The following is a 15,065-nucleotide window of genomic DNA, read 5'->3' on the forward strand; positions in this document are numbered from 1 at the left end:
CTGGACTTCTTCCTTAATTTAGGATTGCCTTCACCTTTGCTGGAACACAGTTATTATTGCTGAACTAGTTCACACAGGTGAGTGCAATTATCAATTAAGATGGAAGACCAGAAACAGTGTATTTTGTACCTAATGGAATGGGTCAGATTGGAGGGAATTAATTTTTTTAGAATGCACTAACTAAATGTTACTTCAAAGCTGATTGGTTGCCAAACACAAGTTCTCCACTGTCTCACTTGTCCGCTCTAGCGATAGACCCCAAAGCATACCTCCCAACTGTCCCGCTTTTTGCGGAACCACCCTGTTTTTTGGGACAGTTCCTCGTCCCTTCCGGCACTAGCAGTGGGAGGGGGCAATTGGGAGTCCCTCCAGCCTGCAGGGAATAGATACTGTGTGCCAGGGTGACCAACTCATCCCTTTAATCCAGGACACATATTAATTACACAGGTTCTGTGGATGGCTTTCACCTGGTTTTAAACTGCCACACCTCAAGACTCCATTTCACCTGGTTTTAAACTGCCACAGAACCTGTGTAATTAATATGTGTCCCGGATTAAAGGGATGAGTTGGTCACCCTACTGTGCGCATGCCACAGCATCTATTTAAAAAGGCAGAGGGGCTGGGAGCATGACGATGCCCTCTGAAGTGATGAAAATGGGGGCGTAGCCTGTGGGAGCAGCATCCCTGCAATGTCACGCCACCTTTCCCACAGACCACGCCCCATTTTCGGACTCGCGCGGCTCTGCCACTGAGTGTCCTGCTTCCCTTGAAGGAAATGTTGGGAGGTATGCCTAAAGTGTGAAAAACTTGTGTGTATTAATATTTAACATGTTAATGCATAGCATGTATACTGAAAGCTGCTGCCATTACTTGTGTTAACTTAATCATACAGTACTTTGCTCAGTGTACATCCACTCAATTAGGAATATGATATTAATTATACTTTATATAGAACTAACATATTTTTTGTCTCTACAGAGCTGTTTAATCACTCACTTCAGCTCCTACCCCAACTGTGCTTACAACACACAAATTATTGTTATTCTTATTATAGCTACAAGGGTTTTGTGTAATGCATACACAATCGGGAATCGGGATTGAAAAATGCTCAATCTCGGGATTCCCAGGATCCCAAGTTTGACATCTCTAAGCAGTTTAGGCAGGCAGACAGGAGCGGGTGGGTGGTGGCGGTAACAGCAGCAGCAGAGCCGCCCGGAGGTCGGGAGGCCGCAGCTGCAACAGGACTGGTGAGGGCTGAGGGATCACTCTGGAGCGTATATGGGCGGTGCGGCCTGCGCAGTGTGACGGTCAGAGGTAGGGTGGCCAATTTGGCCTAAAAAACGCCGGGATTTGGCCTAAAAAACGCTGGGATTTGATTACCGGTATTGGACCTTCCAATCCCGGGATTCCGGGATTAGATGCGCATGCGCATATCTGATGCCGGGAGCGTCTGATTGAGTGCTCAGATGCTGCACAGGAGTTCCCAATCCCCGGCCTGCAGTCTGAAGCGGGTATAGGCAGTCTGACCTGCGCAGCGTGACCTCATGCTGCGCAGGCTGCATCGCCCATATCTGCTCACCAGTCCTGTTGCAGCTGCGACTCTGCTGCTGCTGTTTCCACCACCACCCGCCCACTCCTATCTGCCCTGCTCTCGGCCGCCCTCCCACCTTCCCATGTAAGTTAATTAATTTGTGGGGCGGTCGGAGGGGAGGGGGGGGGCTACCTGCCTAAACTGCTTCGAGATGTCAATCCCGGGATCCCGTCAATCCCAGGATTGAGCATTTTTCAATCCCAATTCCCGGGATTGAAAAAATGCCCCGGGATTGGCATCCCTAGTCAGAGGTCATGCTGCGCAGGTCGGACTGCCTATACCCACTTCAGACTGCAGGCCGGGGATCGGGAACTCCTGGGCAGCATCTGAGTACTCGCTCAGACGCTCCCGGCATCAGATATGCGCATGCGCATCTAATCCCGGAATAAAATCCCGGTGTTTTTTAGGCCAAATCCCGGGATCCCGCCAATCCCGGGATTGGCCACCCTAGTGATTAGGAGTCGGATGGCCCGCATACCAGCTTTAGCGGAAGCCAACCTTCCAGCATACCAGCTCTCATGGGAGCTGACGGACCCACATCCCACCTCTAGCCGAAGCTGGCTGCATGCCAGACACCAGAAACCACGATGTTGGGCACCTTCCTCCCTCATGAGCACTCTCTGGATGCTGCATTTTTGTACCAACGCCCACTCTCTCTCTCTCTCTGACACTTACACCCCCCTCTCTCTCTCTTTCTTTGTCTGTTTCTCGCTCACACACTTTTTCTCTCTTCTCTAACTCCTCACTCTCTCTTCTCTCTCTCCCCTTTCTGTCAGTGTGTTCTGTGAGATATGAAGTTTGATGCATTGCCACCCATTACATGCTTAGCAGTGTTTAATAACAATGTATTCTGGAGAAAAAGCACAAAGGACAGCTGCCCTGGTAGGAGTTATCCTTTGTGATAGAAGAACTGCTGGGATAAAGACTATTCATGCATGAGCTGACATGACGTGAAAGTGTGTGTGTGGGGGGGGGGGGGGGGTAGGGGGTGTTCTGGGAGGGATCTGATTGGACCCCTCTCAGGATAAAACTGTGGAAAGAACACACATGTTTATATTAAGGAACACTGTCAAAAGTTAGCATTGCCTACGAGGTCCAATCAATCACATTCCAGAGGTTGGCGCACTTGATAAAAGTGGTCAAACCTCCGAAAACTTTTTATTTATTTTTAGGGGGGGGGGGGGGGGGATTTGACCACATTTGTAAGTTTGCTGTATCCCAAAAGTGTCAGACTGGGGCATGAAGGGCCCAATATGAAATGCAGTAATAGTAACAGCCTCCACAGAGGCTTGACTAGCCATTAGAGTGTGCATGGCCCCTTTATAAATATACAGTATCTATAGTACATACTGCTAGTGCAAGCATTACAATATACCAAATATACCAAATAAATAACAGCAATGCTCTGCATAACAAACAGCAAAGTTCTGTGCTGTATTTCAACCCTGATCCCTAGAGAAGTGGGTTGGGCTCTTAGGCACTGGAGCCCACCAGGGGTGCCCGTGGGTGCACAGCTTGCTCATTTACATGAGAATCCTGCTAGTTCAATAGCCAGATGAGGCCAAGTGATTTGTCAGTAAATTGTGTTGGTGGAGTTGAAGTGAGGTTGGTGCTGCTTTGTCAGGAGTCTCCAATATTTTATTTATTTATTTATTAACAGTTTCTTATATAGCGCAGCATATTCCGTTGCGCTTTACAGCAATATGATGGGGCAATGACGTTATGGGGGGCAGCTAATGATGTTGTACCTAGGGGCAGCCTGACCAGAGCTGTATTACGGGGGGCACAGGGTGTAAGTAAGTCAAAGCCCAACTCTTCAAAAGGGCCATCTGCCACAGATCGGTTCTTAATCACCAATCCCCAGCACCGCTACAGCAGGCACTAACAGCTAATTATACTGACAGTGCCATTCTGCTATGCAGGGTTGTCAGCGCCCATCCAGTGTGACTACACTGCTAAGCATAGTAACTGAGACGCAGGCTCTCAGTATAACTGACTCGTGAAGTGGGGGCAGGGTGCCATGTGCCCCCAGGCCATCTGCACCCCCTCTCTTCATTCGTAGAGCAGGCATCCGTCCACACTCTTCTTCACACCCACCGACTGCAAAGGAGTTGGCCCTTGTCAAACCAGCCTGCAGCAGACCAGACCCCCTATCCCTATCTGCCAGCTGCAGAGCATGCAGCTTTATGCACCCCTCTCCCTGCTCGACTGCTGTATAGCGGGTGGTCCACTCCAGGAAAAGTCTGGAGCCATAGAGGCCCGTTGCAGTAAGGCATCAGTCGGGTGATTAATGTTGGATGGGGGGGGGACTCAAACACGTTTAGCGTATCCCTGCACCCATAAGCTGTGCTCCCCACATCCCTAACTGTGCTCCACACTGATCATCCATTACTGTTCCCTCAACTCACCCCCACTGTCTGCATCTGAGACTCACTAACTCTCACTGCTCCCAATACCTGCCCTCACTGCTCCCTACACTCATCCTCTCTCCTTCTTACACTTACTTGCTCTTACTGCTCCCTACACCATTGTTCCCTCACAAATCACACTACAGTGTGGCATTCTGTGTATAAGGGTACTATTGTGGGTGTAACGTGTATTGGCAGATGTGTGATGTAATAATGTAAGGAAAAGCTTCAAAATGTCGTGGGAATGGGTGATTGAAATATAAAACTGATTTCTTCATTTTATTGCCATTGTTTTTATGTATCTTTGCATGCATGTAAGGAAAGATCTCACCACTAACTGTCTCCAGGGATTGCGAAACACAGACTTTAACCCTGGAACCTGCTTCCAGGCTGTGAATCCTGACATAGGGAGTGGCAGTAACAGTCACTAAATGTTTATCAACGTTTCCTGCATGATACATTGTATTTCACCAGCATACCAGGCCCCTCCTATGCATATCATCTCTCTGCATGGAATCTAATTACACAAATAATATGTGTGCTGATCAGCAAATGATTTACCTGCCCTTCGTCTTTTGACATTCATTTACTAACAGAGTGTCAGATTATTTGTAATACCATTTAATGTAGTTCTTTATTTTGTTTGTATGTAACATTTTTTAATTTACATGAATTTAAATTGCTAAGATTTTTATTTATGAAATGCAATGAAAGCCACACAAAAGGCTGAGAAAAGTCCTGTAAAGTATTATATTATGTTTCTGTTCACCTTGATTTGCTTTAAGGTCAAACTTGCCTACATTTGAAACTAAAACTGCTCGACACGCCGTCAAGAAGGCATCTCACCCTATGCCCAATGGAAATCTCTAGTTCAATATATGGGTGTGTGTATGCTTAAATGCTTGTTGTGTGCTATTTCTATATAACATTAGTAACAATATATTTGGGAAGTTTTGCAAGTATTAAAACTGTCTGCAATGTAGGGTTATATTTGCTGTGATATTTATTTCACATTATACAATAAATGCAATTTGACCTTGTGTGAATTCATTCCAAAGAATATGTATTAAATGTTGTTGTTATTTTGTAAATACTGCAACTAGTTTTCCATACCATTAAAGCATTAACCAAATCAGTATGGACTCCAGAGAGTATAATGAAACAAATGTGTTTAACTAAAAAATTATGTAAAAAAAATCTTACCCTAAGTCACTCACTAGCAGCAGAAGCAGCAGGAAGCTATGGATGACTGCACACCAGCACAGAAGACACTGGGCCTGATTCAAACCTGATTGCGCAGCAGCAAATTAGTAGCACTGTCCAACAACCATACGAAGAGTTAGCCACCACCACACCAGAGTGTAATCCTGCCATTTGCAAGCCTGAGAATGGGTAGTGAAGATGTCGCACCCCAGCTAAAAGTTGCATATACATTCGCAGCTCACTTACCATTGAATGATTCCCCCCACTGTGCACAGTCTCTGAGTAGCCCTGGACTTACTTGGCGGCTGCGATGGAATCAGCCTGAATGAGGCAGGAGCTGATGTCACACATCATCCCTGAAAACGCTTGCCCTCATTTTCCCTGACACTTTGTGAAAAACCACGTAGACAGTTGCTTCCTTTCAATAAACCTGAGAATGGCCAGCGATGAAAAGAAGTAGCAGGATTTCATTGCACGGTGGCCTTGGTCATGTTTACTATGAGACGTACACATACACAGTCTATCGATAATCGGTCACTGTGCAAATTTGCACAGCTGCCAGGGGCGTGCTGGGCCAGGGGCAGGGTGCCATGTGCCCCCCTGGGCAGCTCAATCGATTTGAGTGTGGGCTGCCTTGCTCTGAGGCTGCTGCTGCAGCCACGGCTGACCAGTCTGGTTTCTGGTCTCCAGAAACATGGATGCCGGCCTCCTGCACTGAGGACATGCCTAGTGCAGGAGGCTGCTTCAGAGCATGCACGGGTCACTTATATTAAAGTGCAGCATAAATATGGACATAAGATTGCACCATGAAGAATATCAGATGGTAGCAGGCTGCCAGCCCAGCGTTAAGGACTCAGCCCTTTCTTGCACATTGAGGCGGCCCGCCCCGGAGTAGTGGCTGAATGAAGTCACCACCCAGGGAAGGTGGTGTCAGTGAGACTGCAGAGGGCAAGGAGGGGGTTGTTTGATATGCATATGGAGCCACACTAATGTTGTAATGGGGGTAGTTGTGTTTGTAATTGTGTATGGAGCCATTTTGTTGTGTTGTTGGGGAGGAGGGATGGTGGTGTTATATATATGTATGGATTTGAATGAGGTGTGTCGATGTATATATGATTGGATTGATATAAGAGAGGCAGTGTATGTATGTTTGTATGAGAGCAGCAGTGTATGTATGTGTGTATGCATGTATGTATGAGGAAGACAGAGTGGGGTAATCTACCGCACAGGATTCGGTATGTATGTATGTATGCATGTATGCATGAGAGCAGCAGTGTGTGTATGTACAGTATGTATGAGAGCAGAAGTGTATGTATGTACAGTATGTATGAGAGTGCCAGAGTATGTATGTATGTATGTATCTATGAAAGTGATGGTGTATGTATTATGTATGAGAGTGCCAGAGTACTGTATGTATGTATGTATGTATGTATGTATGTATGTATGAGAGTGCCAGAGTATGTATGTATGAGAGTGCCAGAGTATGTATGTATGATAGTGCCAGAGTATGTATGTATGTATGTATGAGAGTGCCAGAGTACTGTATGTATGAGAGTGTAAGAGTATGTATGTATGAGAGTGCCAGAGTATGTATGTATGTATGTATGTATGTATGAGAGTGCCAGAGTATGTATGTATGAGAGTGCCAGAGTACTGTATGTATGAGAGTGCCAGAGTATGAAGAATTTGAAGAATCTGGGAGATTGGGAATGCACTGTAGACCTGCAGAAGAGGTATGACTGAAATTGAAGCCTCATGCAGGAGGCTACGCAGCTTTGTTTTAGATGGGATCTTGTACTTTAAATTAGAAGTATGTTCTTGCAAGGATAAAAAGTAGTGGTGTAAATATGGAGGGTCCAGGGGATGCAACTGCTATGGGGCCTGGCTGTTTGGGGGGCCCAAGCCCCAGCTGGCAATCCCCAGCACCCTTTGAAGTTTTTTTGTTTTAATTTGTCTTTTTTTAAATGCAGTCCAGCACTCCCATTCTCCCACAAGCAGTGCTGCTGCAGTCCCATGCTACCTTCCCTCTGCCAGCAGTGCCACCACTGTCCCATGATCCCACTGCTAGCACTGGCAAGAGGGAGACCTGGTAGCGGGCGGACGCTAAACAGAAGACCGCGGCATCAGTGAACAGGGGACCCGGCCAGCAGCCAGTGATAAGAGACAGGTGACACCAGGGGGTTACGAACAGAAGACCTGGTGGGCACCGAACAGGAGAACTGGCAGCTGGTGCCTGTGATCAGGAGACCCAGCCTCAGCTAACAGGGGACCTAGCCGGCAGCCAGTGATGAGGCAGGTGACACTTGCTGGGGGAGAGGGGGGTAATATTGAATACTTAAATACTTAAATTACTTTCAAGTAAACAGCACATATTGCAGGAGGGGGGGCTGGGTTTAAATGCCAGGGGCTAGTGAGGTCATGGGATTGCATTCCATGCACTTGGAACATGCCGCTTGCACTGGGGGGGTGGCTGTAGAATAGAAATCATTATGATTATTAAATGGACCACATTTTGGATAGGACAGCATTTGAGCAAGAAATATGGGTCCTGATTCAGACCTATTCGCTAGGTTGCCCCCAAAAGGGAGAGAAATTGTTTGATGGTCGCTCACGGATTACTTCACATATATTCCACGTCCTCTCGTGGGGCTCGCTGCACTCGCCATGCTTCGGGCTCAGCACTGAACAGGTGGGGAGGATGCGTAATGCGTCCGCTCGCCACGCTTCGGGCTGGCGTGGATAGACCGAGTGTTTAAAGAAAACATTCTCACCTGGAATATCATACATCTGAAACAGTAATGACGACAAGTGTTAACTGGTAACTGGATTTTAGTGTACAATAAAGCAGAAAAAAAAGCAATGAACAGTGTACAGGATACGGTCATTAGGTCTACAGTAACTTGGTCGACAAGCATTGGGTCAACACCACTAGGTCGGCATGCAACAAGGTCAAGATGGGTCAAGGTCGACATGGGTCAAGGTCGACCTGGGTCTAGGTCAACATGGGTCTAGGTCGACATGACATCAGGTTGACACTAGTGTTAAGTCGACATGGGCTAGGTCAACAGTCAAAAGGTTGACATGGGGTTTTTCACTGTTTTTTTGAGCTGACATGTGCCAACAGGCTGTATTTCATGCCCTACCATCCACTAGGGCGTGGTGGGAGAATAAAATAGTGTGCCCGAAGCATTACGAGCGAAGTGAGCATTACGAGGGGATGCGTTGCACTTCAAAATGTGTACATGTCGACTGTGTCGACATTTGGGTAAAAAAAAAAACAGTTAAAAACCCCATGTCGACCTTTTGACTGTTGACCTAGCACATGTCGACCTAAACCCATGTCGACCTAATGTCGTGTCGACATAGACATATGTCAACCTAGATCCATGTCTTCCTTGACCCATGTCGACCTTAACCCATGTCGACCTTGCTGCATGTCAACCTAGTGGTGTTGACCCAATGATTTTCGACCTAGTTTTGTTCGACTAATGCCCCTTTCCCACTGCAGGTCTTAAACGGTATATTGCCGTTTTTTTCCCCTTTCTAAATGTTTAAGGCTGCAGTGGGAAAGTGCCAGAGTTGATTTACCAGTTAAAGATAACCAGTATTTCAACACGTTTAAAAAGCAGAGTCCTACACGTTCCAAAGCGTTTTTTTAGGCAGTGGGAATGCCTAAAAAACAGTATTTAAGATCCTACAGTCATCCCCCTCCCCTGGTACCTGTCCTGCCCCCCCCCCTACCCCCCCCCCCCCCCGTACCTGCCAGCTGGTACCCTCGCTTCCCCCCCCCCCTGCCCTGGTACCCCCTCACTCCCTGCCCTGGTACCCCCCTGCCCTGGTAGTTTGCTCCACCCCCCTCCCCTGGTACCTTGCATCGGGGCAGCATGGTAGGCAGCGGGCATAGTCGGCAGGTCCCAGAATGATTGCAGAAAGACAGCAGGGGCACTGGGGATCCGGGCAGCACGTCAGTGCTCAGGAGGAGGACGCGGAGGAAGGTCCATTAGGAGATTGTCATTTCATCGGTGGGGGTCTAATGAGGGGGTCTAATGAGATGCTAATTTAATATGCACATATTTAATGAACGGCTCCGCTATTTCCCATTCGCGGCAGGGACCCCCGCCGATTAAATGACAATCTCCTAATGGACCTTCCGCCGCGTCCTCCTCCTGAGCACTGACGTGCTGCCCGGATCCCCAGTGCCCCCGCTGTCTGTGCACCAGCCTCCTCCTGCATGATGCTTTCAGCAATCAGTCTGGGACCTGCCGACTATGCCCCCTGCCTACCATGCTGCCCGGATGAAAGGTATCAGCTGCAAGGTACCAGGGGGGGGAGGGAGCAAGCTACCAGGGCAGGGGGGAGGATGGTACCAGGGCAGGGGGGAGGGGGTACCAGGGCAGGGGGGGGAAGCGAGGTACCAGCTGGCAGGTACGGGGGGGGGAGCAGGACAGGTACCAGGGGACACGAGGGGTTTAAACGGTTTCACTGTGATGTGAATGGTACTTAAACGGTATTTAAAATAGTAATCTACTGCAATGTGAAAGCTAATAACGTTTTAAATACCGTTTAAAAATACCGGTTCTTTAAACGGCTTGGCAGTTGGAAAGGAGCATAAACGATCCCAACCCCAATGTACAATAATATCAAATAACAAGTCAAATAAACTATAAAAACAGTCATTCTTCACTTTCTGTATTGCCTTCAAATGCAGCTGATGTTGACGTAGCTGCATCAGCATTTGTGTCGGATGATTTGTCGGCTGTTGGGATCAGAGTTAATACATGTAAAATGCGCAGGAACGCGTTCTCTGCTCCAAGTGTTTTGCGTCAAATAAACTCCTGCAGGTAGGAGTCAAGGCATTGGTGCGCAGTGTCCCTGTGTCTCTTGTTCCTCCACTTGCATGACCCCCAGAGCCTTTCAATGTTTTGGGTATGAACCCTAGTGTCTAGGTCAGGCATTCCCAACCATGGTTCTCAAGGCACACCAATAGTGCAGGTTTTAGTGATATCCAGGCTTCAACACAGATGGTTTAATCAGAATCCCTCAGATACTAATTAAGTCACCTGTGCTCAAGCCTGGATATCTACAAAACCTGCACTGTTGGTGTGCCTTGAGCACCATGGTTGGGAATGCCTGGTCTAGGTCCATGAAATTGTAGCGAGCGGTGGTTGACGCGCGCATGATGGTAACCCGCCTGCTCAAGTTGTTGAGTGTTGTACGTGCGCCAACAGTCAGAGTATATAGTGGTACTCGGTTCAATATTCGTCTGGATGGTGGAACATCAGGGTGCTGGATGGCCACAGGTATTACAAAACATTCACCTGTCTCACGGGATATGCCACCAAACAGCCACTATTGAGGCAGGACGCGTCCAACATGATTTTTTCGCTGTACAAATAAGCTTTCATCCACCTCAACTATTTTGCCAGGCCCGCCAATCCGGCGTTGGGGCTGTGACATCAAATCCAGGGTACACGCCTCCCGCATAAGGTTTTTGTAAATGTAAATTTTTGGGAAATCATGAGGTGGCACTCACAAAATTTTAGCTCCTTCGCCAAGAAAATATGAAGCGTAGAAGGGTCATAAATGTCAGGTGACATCCTTGAAACCATTGAGCGTAACCTTTCTGCCACAGCTTCTAATGTGGCAGTGCCACATCCGCTCCTTTCTATTAAGCCTCATAGGATGCCCATTGACACAGGTCTGTGTCTCTGCCAGCAAGTGGTGGCGTTGTAAAAACTGCACCGACTCCTCCTCCGTGTGCGGCAGGTTAAAGATGGTTAATGCTGCGGAAGCCATAACTAACACAATGAAATGTTATGGTGACAGAATGCTGACTGACTACGCTAACTGCGTAATGCTGACTGACTACACTAACTACGTAAGCTCCGGCTTGCTGCAGGTAGCTGCGCTGCGATGCGCTGATTCTGACAGGGACGCTAACTACTTAAGCAGCCGTGGAAACACTAAGCTGATTCTGACAGGCATGCTGACTATGCTGGCCGCGGGAACACTGACTACGTATCTGCAACCGTGCTAACTACTTAAGTGGCTGCGGGAACACTTCGCTGATTCTGACAGGGATGCTGACTCCGTTAACTACTCTGGCCGCGGGAACACTACGCTGATTCTGACAGGGACGCTATGCTGACTACGTAACTGCAGCCGTGAAAGTACACTAGTACCAAAAGCATCACAAAGAACATGTTGCACACACACTGCCAGATCCGCTGCATGCGTCCAAAGATGCAGCTTTGAAAAAACATAGGGAACATTGCACAGACCATTTGACATCTGAGCAACTCAAAGATGCTTAGTATGTCAGCCACAAATAGCGAATCTGCATAGGAAGAACTAGTCACTGGCTTATGCTGACATGTCACTCTTTCATCTCCCCAAACATTGGCAGTCTGCTACTTAAACTGTAACTAACAAGACACTGGACTTACCATCTAAAGTACCTTTTTTTTTCATATGCAGATGGAGCCTCCGTTATCTTGGCTGTTTCTGCACCTAGACTGAGGTTTAGTCATGCCTAGGCGATAGCTTAGGTTGCTGAATTTAATCACGGACAGGCGCGTTGAGGGACGACTAGATACTCAGCATGCAATACACATCTCCACCACTGGGTGGCTAATGCTCCACTTATCCATTACTTTACACAGATGCAACAGTGGCCCTCATTCAGGTTCATGCACTCGCATGCACATTCGCAAGCACTCTTACGGAAAAAACCACACGCACGCATCGGGCGAAGGCACGCCTACAGTGCTTGCGAAATCATTCGCACGCAACCATACTAAGAAGGGGGGTGGTCTATCATTGCGCGTACGTGTAACTGGTCGCACGCACCCACACATTTGCACGCACACTCACCTCAAGCTGCTAACGAACATGCTCTACTCCCCAAATGTTAGCAAACCAAATACTAGTATGCACATGTGTTGTGTTGTAAAGGAAGTATCTGATATCTATGTTGCATGTGAGGTGACACATGTCGACTAATGTTGACAGGGGCAACATGCTAAATATAGCAGAGTAGAAATGGTGGTATGTTACATAAGGCAAATTTATAAGGGTGGGATTTGTTTGGTTTTAGCGCATTGGTTTGGTCAAAATAACTTTAGCAACAGAAGAAATTTGTATCTGCTAACACTTGATTGCTGGTGGTATGCAATCAGAAGTTGTGCTGAGGTAATTGTCTCATGAAATCAACCATGTATTGGTGTCAATAGTGTGCAGGTGCCATTGATCTACCCATTGATTTAGCCATTTCGTGCGTGTGTTTGCTCCGTACGAATGAGCACATTACAAGGAGCAAGGTGTGCGAAACTAAAAACCTGCTTTGAGCTGGCGAAAAGTTTTGCGTTGGAGGGGAACAATCCCTCTTGCACTCATGCGAAAGCACTCCCACCACTCATAGTGAACTCCCATGTGTACGCCCATGTGTACGCCCACTTTTGCTCATTATAATGGTCGCGCCCATGCTAACGCCCACTGCACGCCTACTACCGATGCACTCGTTCGCACGGAGAAATCTCCGCGAAAGTTTGCTTGCGAGTATTTTTTAATTACATTGCACATGCGCAGTGCGCTAGCTGCACATGCGCAATGGGGGTAGCAGGGTGAAACGTGCGAATTCGCATGCGTACGCGCCAATGTGAATAAGGGCCAGTGTGTGAAAGGAATACAGGTCATTGCAGTGACGTAACTACTGTAAGGCTGCCACTTGGGGGAGCAAGCGGCAGCGGGGTCTGTGTGGGCGTTGGCACCCGCTCGACGTACTGACATGCTGCCTGCCGCTGCCCACTGGCTGAGCACCGGAGGCGATGGCAGAGATGAAAAATCCCCCCACTGATTCAATTCACTGTACACAGAGCCGGCTATTGGCTACTGTGTACAGGATGGGCGGGCGGATGGGCGTGCTAGGGTGGCCTGGGATGTGTCGGAGCCAAGGGAAGCAGCAGTGTCTGCTGGTCTCTCTTCCTCTATCCTGCTTCAGCTTCTCCATTATGCGCGTGATGTCATCACGTCACATGCTGGGGAAATACGCTGGAGAGGAGCCTGTGGGGGAGGGGCAACAACTTTTTGGCAGGGGGGAGTAAAATTTATAGGTACGGCACTGGGTCATTGACAGTAATGCAGTAGTTTTGCAATACAGTGTTAGCGTCCGAGTTCCTTAATACTGTAGATCAGTGGTTCCCAAACTTTTTTGAATCACGGCACCCTGTAAGTATCAGAATTGTTTCAAGGCACCCCTGGGATTTGAGATTTTTTTTAAATTAAGTAAATTGTGTTAATATGTCATCTTTAGGTTTAATTATGTGGAAAGGGACTGGATTCACTTCTGCTTGTCCACATAGTTTATGATTGGCAGCTACAGCAGTGGTTTTGCCTATTACAATGACCATTAATAATTTGCATTGGTCCTGGACCCCAAATCCAAGTAAATATAGGTTTAGTTCGCAGCACATAGTTTAACCAATAAATCCACAACGGTTTCTGTACATGTTTCATATCTTTATGTTCCGTGTCATATGCGCAGCACTCCGGTCATTACAAAAAGTTCGCAAGTCCTAAGGTCTAATATTTATGGACAAAATCCATAATCTATGTATTTTTGCCATGTGAACTGAGGAAGACAAAGGATCAAGTTGTAACCAGTTCTTGTGTTTGATTTACGACCCCCTATGATGATGCCAGCTAACAAAGGACACAGAAGTACATTCCCTCTGCACTAATCCACTTAAAGTGCATCCCTTTGCTCCAATCCACAAGAACCTGACTTTTGAACCCCTGACCAATGGAAACTACCTTTGACCTCTCTTTGTGTGGACACTATAAAAGTAGCGATCCCTGGGCAGGATCGGTCTCTTCTTCACTTCGCTTTCCCCACTTCATCCTGACCGGGCTAAATTCTATTTGAACCTAGTGAGCTCGACCGGACTGCGCAGCGCATTTAGATGAGATGGTAACATTTGTATTCCTATATGTAGTGTGGCTGATTATATTATGTATCTCTTCTTTTTCCCTTGTTTAGTAGATACATGGGTACACCAATTTGGGTACTTGGTACAGCAAAAGTATACCGCTTTGTTGGTGTCTGTATTAGTGCTGCTAGCATGGACAAAGGTTTACTACGCAGCGTAGCGTTACACTTGGTACGCTCGTAGTTAGAAGTAAAAGGTATTAGTTTACGGACATAGTACATAAACTGTGCACTTCACTTATTGTCCATCTGGTTATATTTATATCGGTATTGATAATAGAGGGCTCGTCCGAGCGTTACATCCTTTAAAGCACTCTACTAAGCGCAGTACTTGAGTCTATACCAGCAAAAGGCTGGAAAGTGATCATTTAACCATTGCTGGAAAGGCCAAGTCGGCGGCGGTACAGAGCTTGATAGGTGCTAGCGTATGAATCCGAGGGACAATAAGTAAAGTTCAAAAAGAAAAGTGTGTTTAAAAGTATATACTGTGCTTCATATTAAATGTGTTTTTACTTCAATCCAGCTGAGGAAGCCGCCGATTGTATAGAGGTGGAGAAACGCGTATTTGGAGCCTGCTTATAGCCCTGCAACTATCCAGTACCCAGATATTTGGATTAAAATTGATCTCTGTGTGTGGACTTGGGAAACCTCTTGGGAAACCATTTGGTGGACACCCAGACCTGGAGCCTGTCTCTCATTTGAGGGGAGCATAACAGCAGCTCAGATAAAGGACACAGCAGTCATAAAGACTTCCACCACAGGAGAGTGATTAAAACTTCCATACGGGACTGGTAACTATTGCTCATTAATAGCCATAATACTGCCTCATTTAAATATTACAGTCAAACAAGCCTCATTGCCAGTTGTTGTTTATATG

This window comes from Crinia signifera, chromosome 3, assembly GCF_055691185.1.
Source record: "Crinia signifera chromosome 3, ASM5569118v1, whole genome shotgun sequence".
NCBI lineage: Eukaryota > Metazoa > Chordata > Amphibia > Anura > Myobatrachidae > Crinia > Crinia signifera.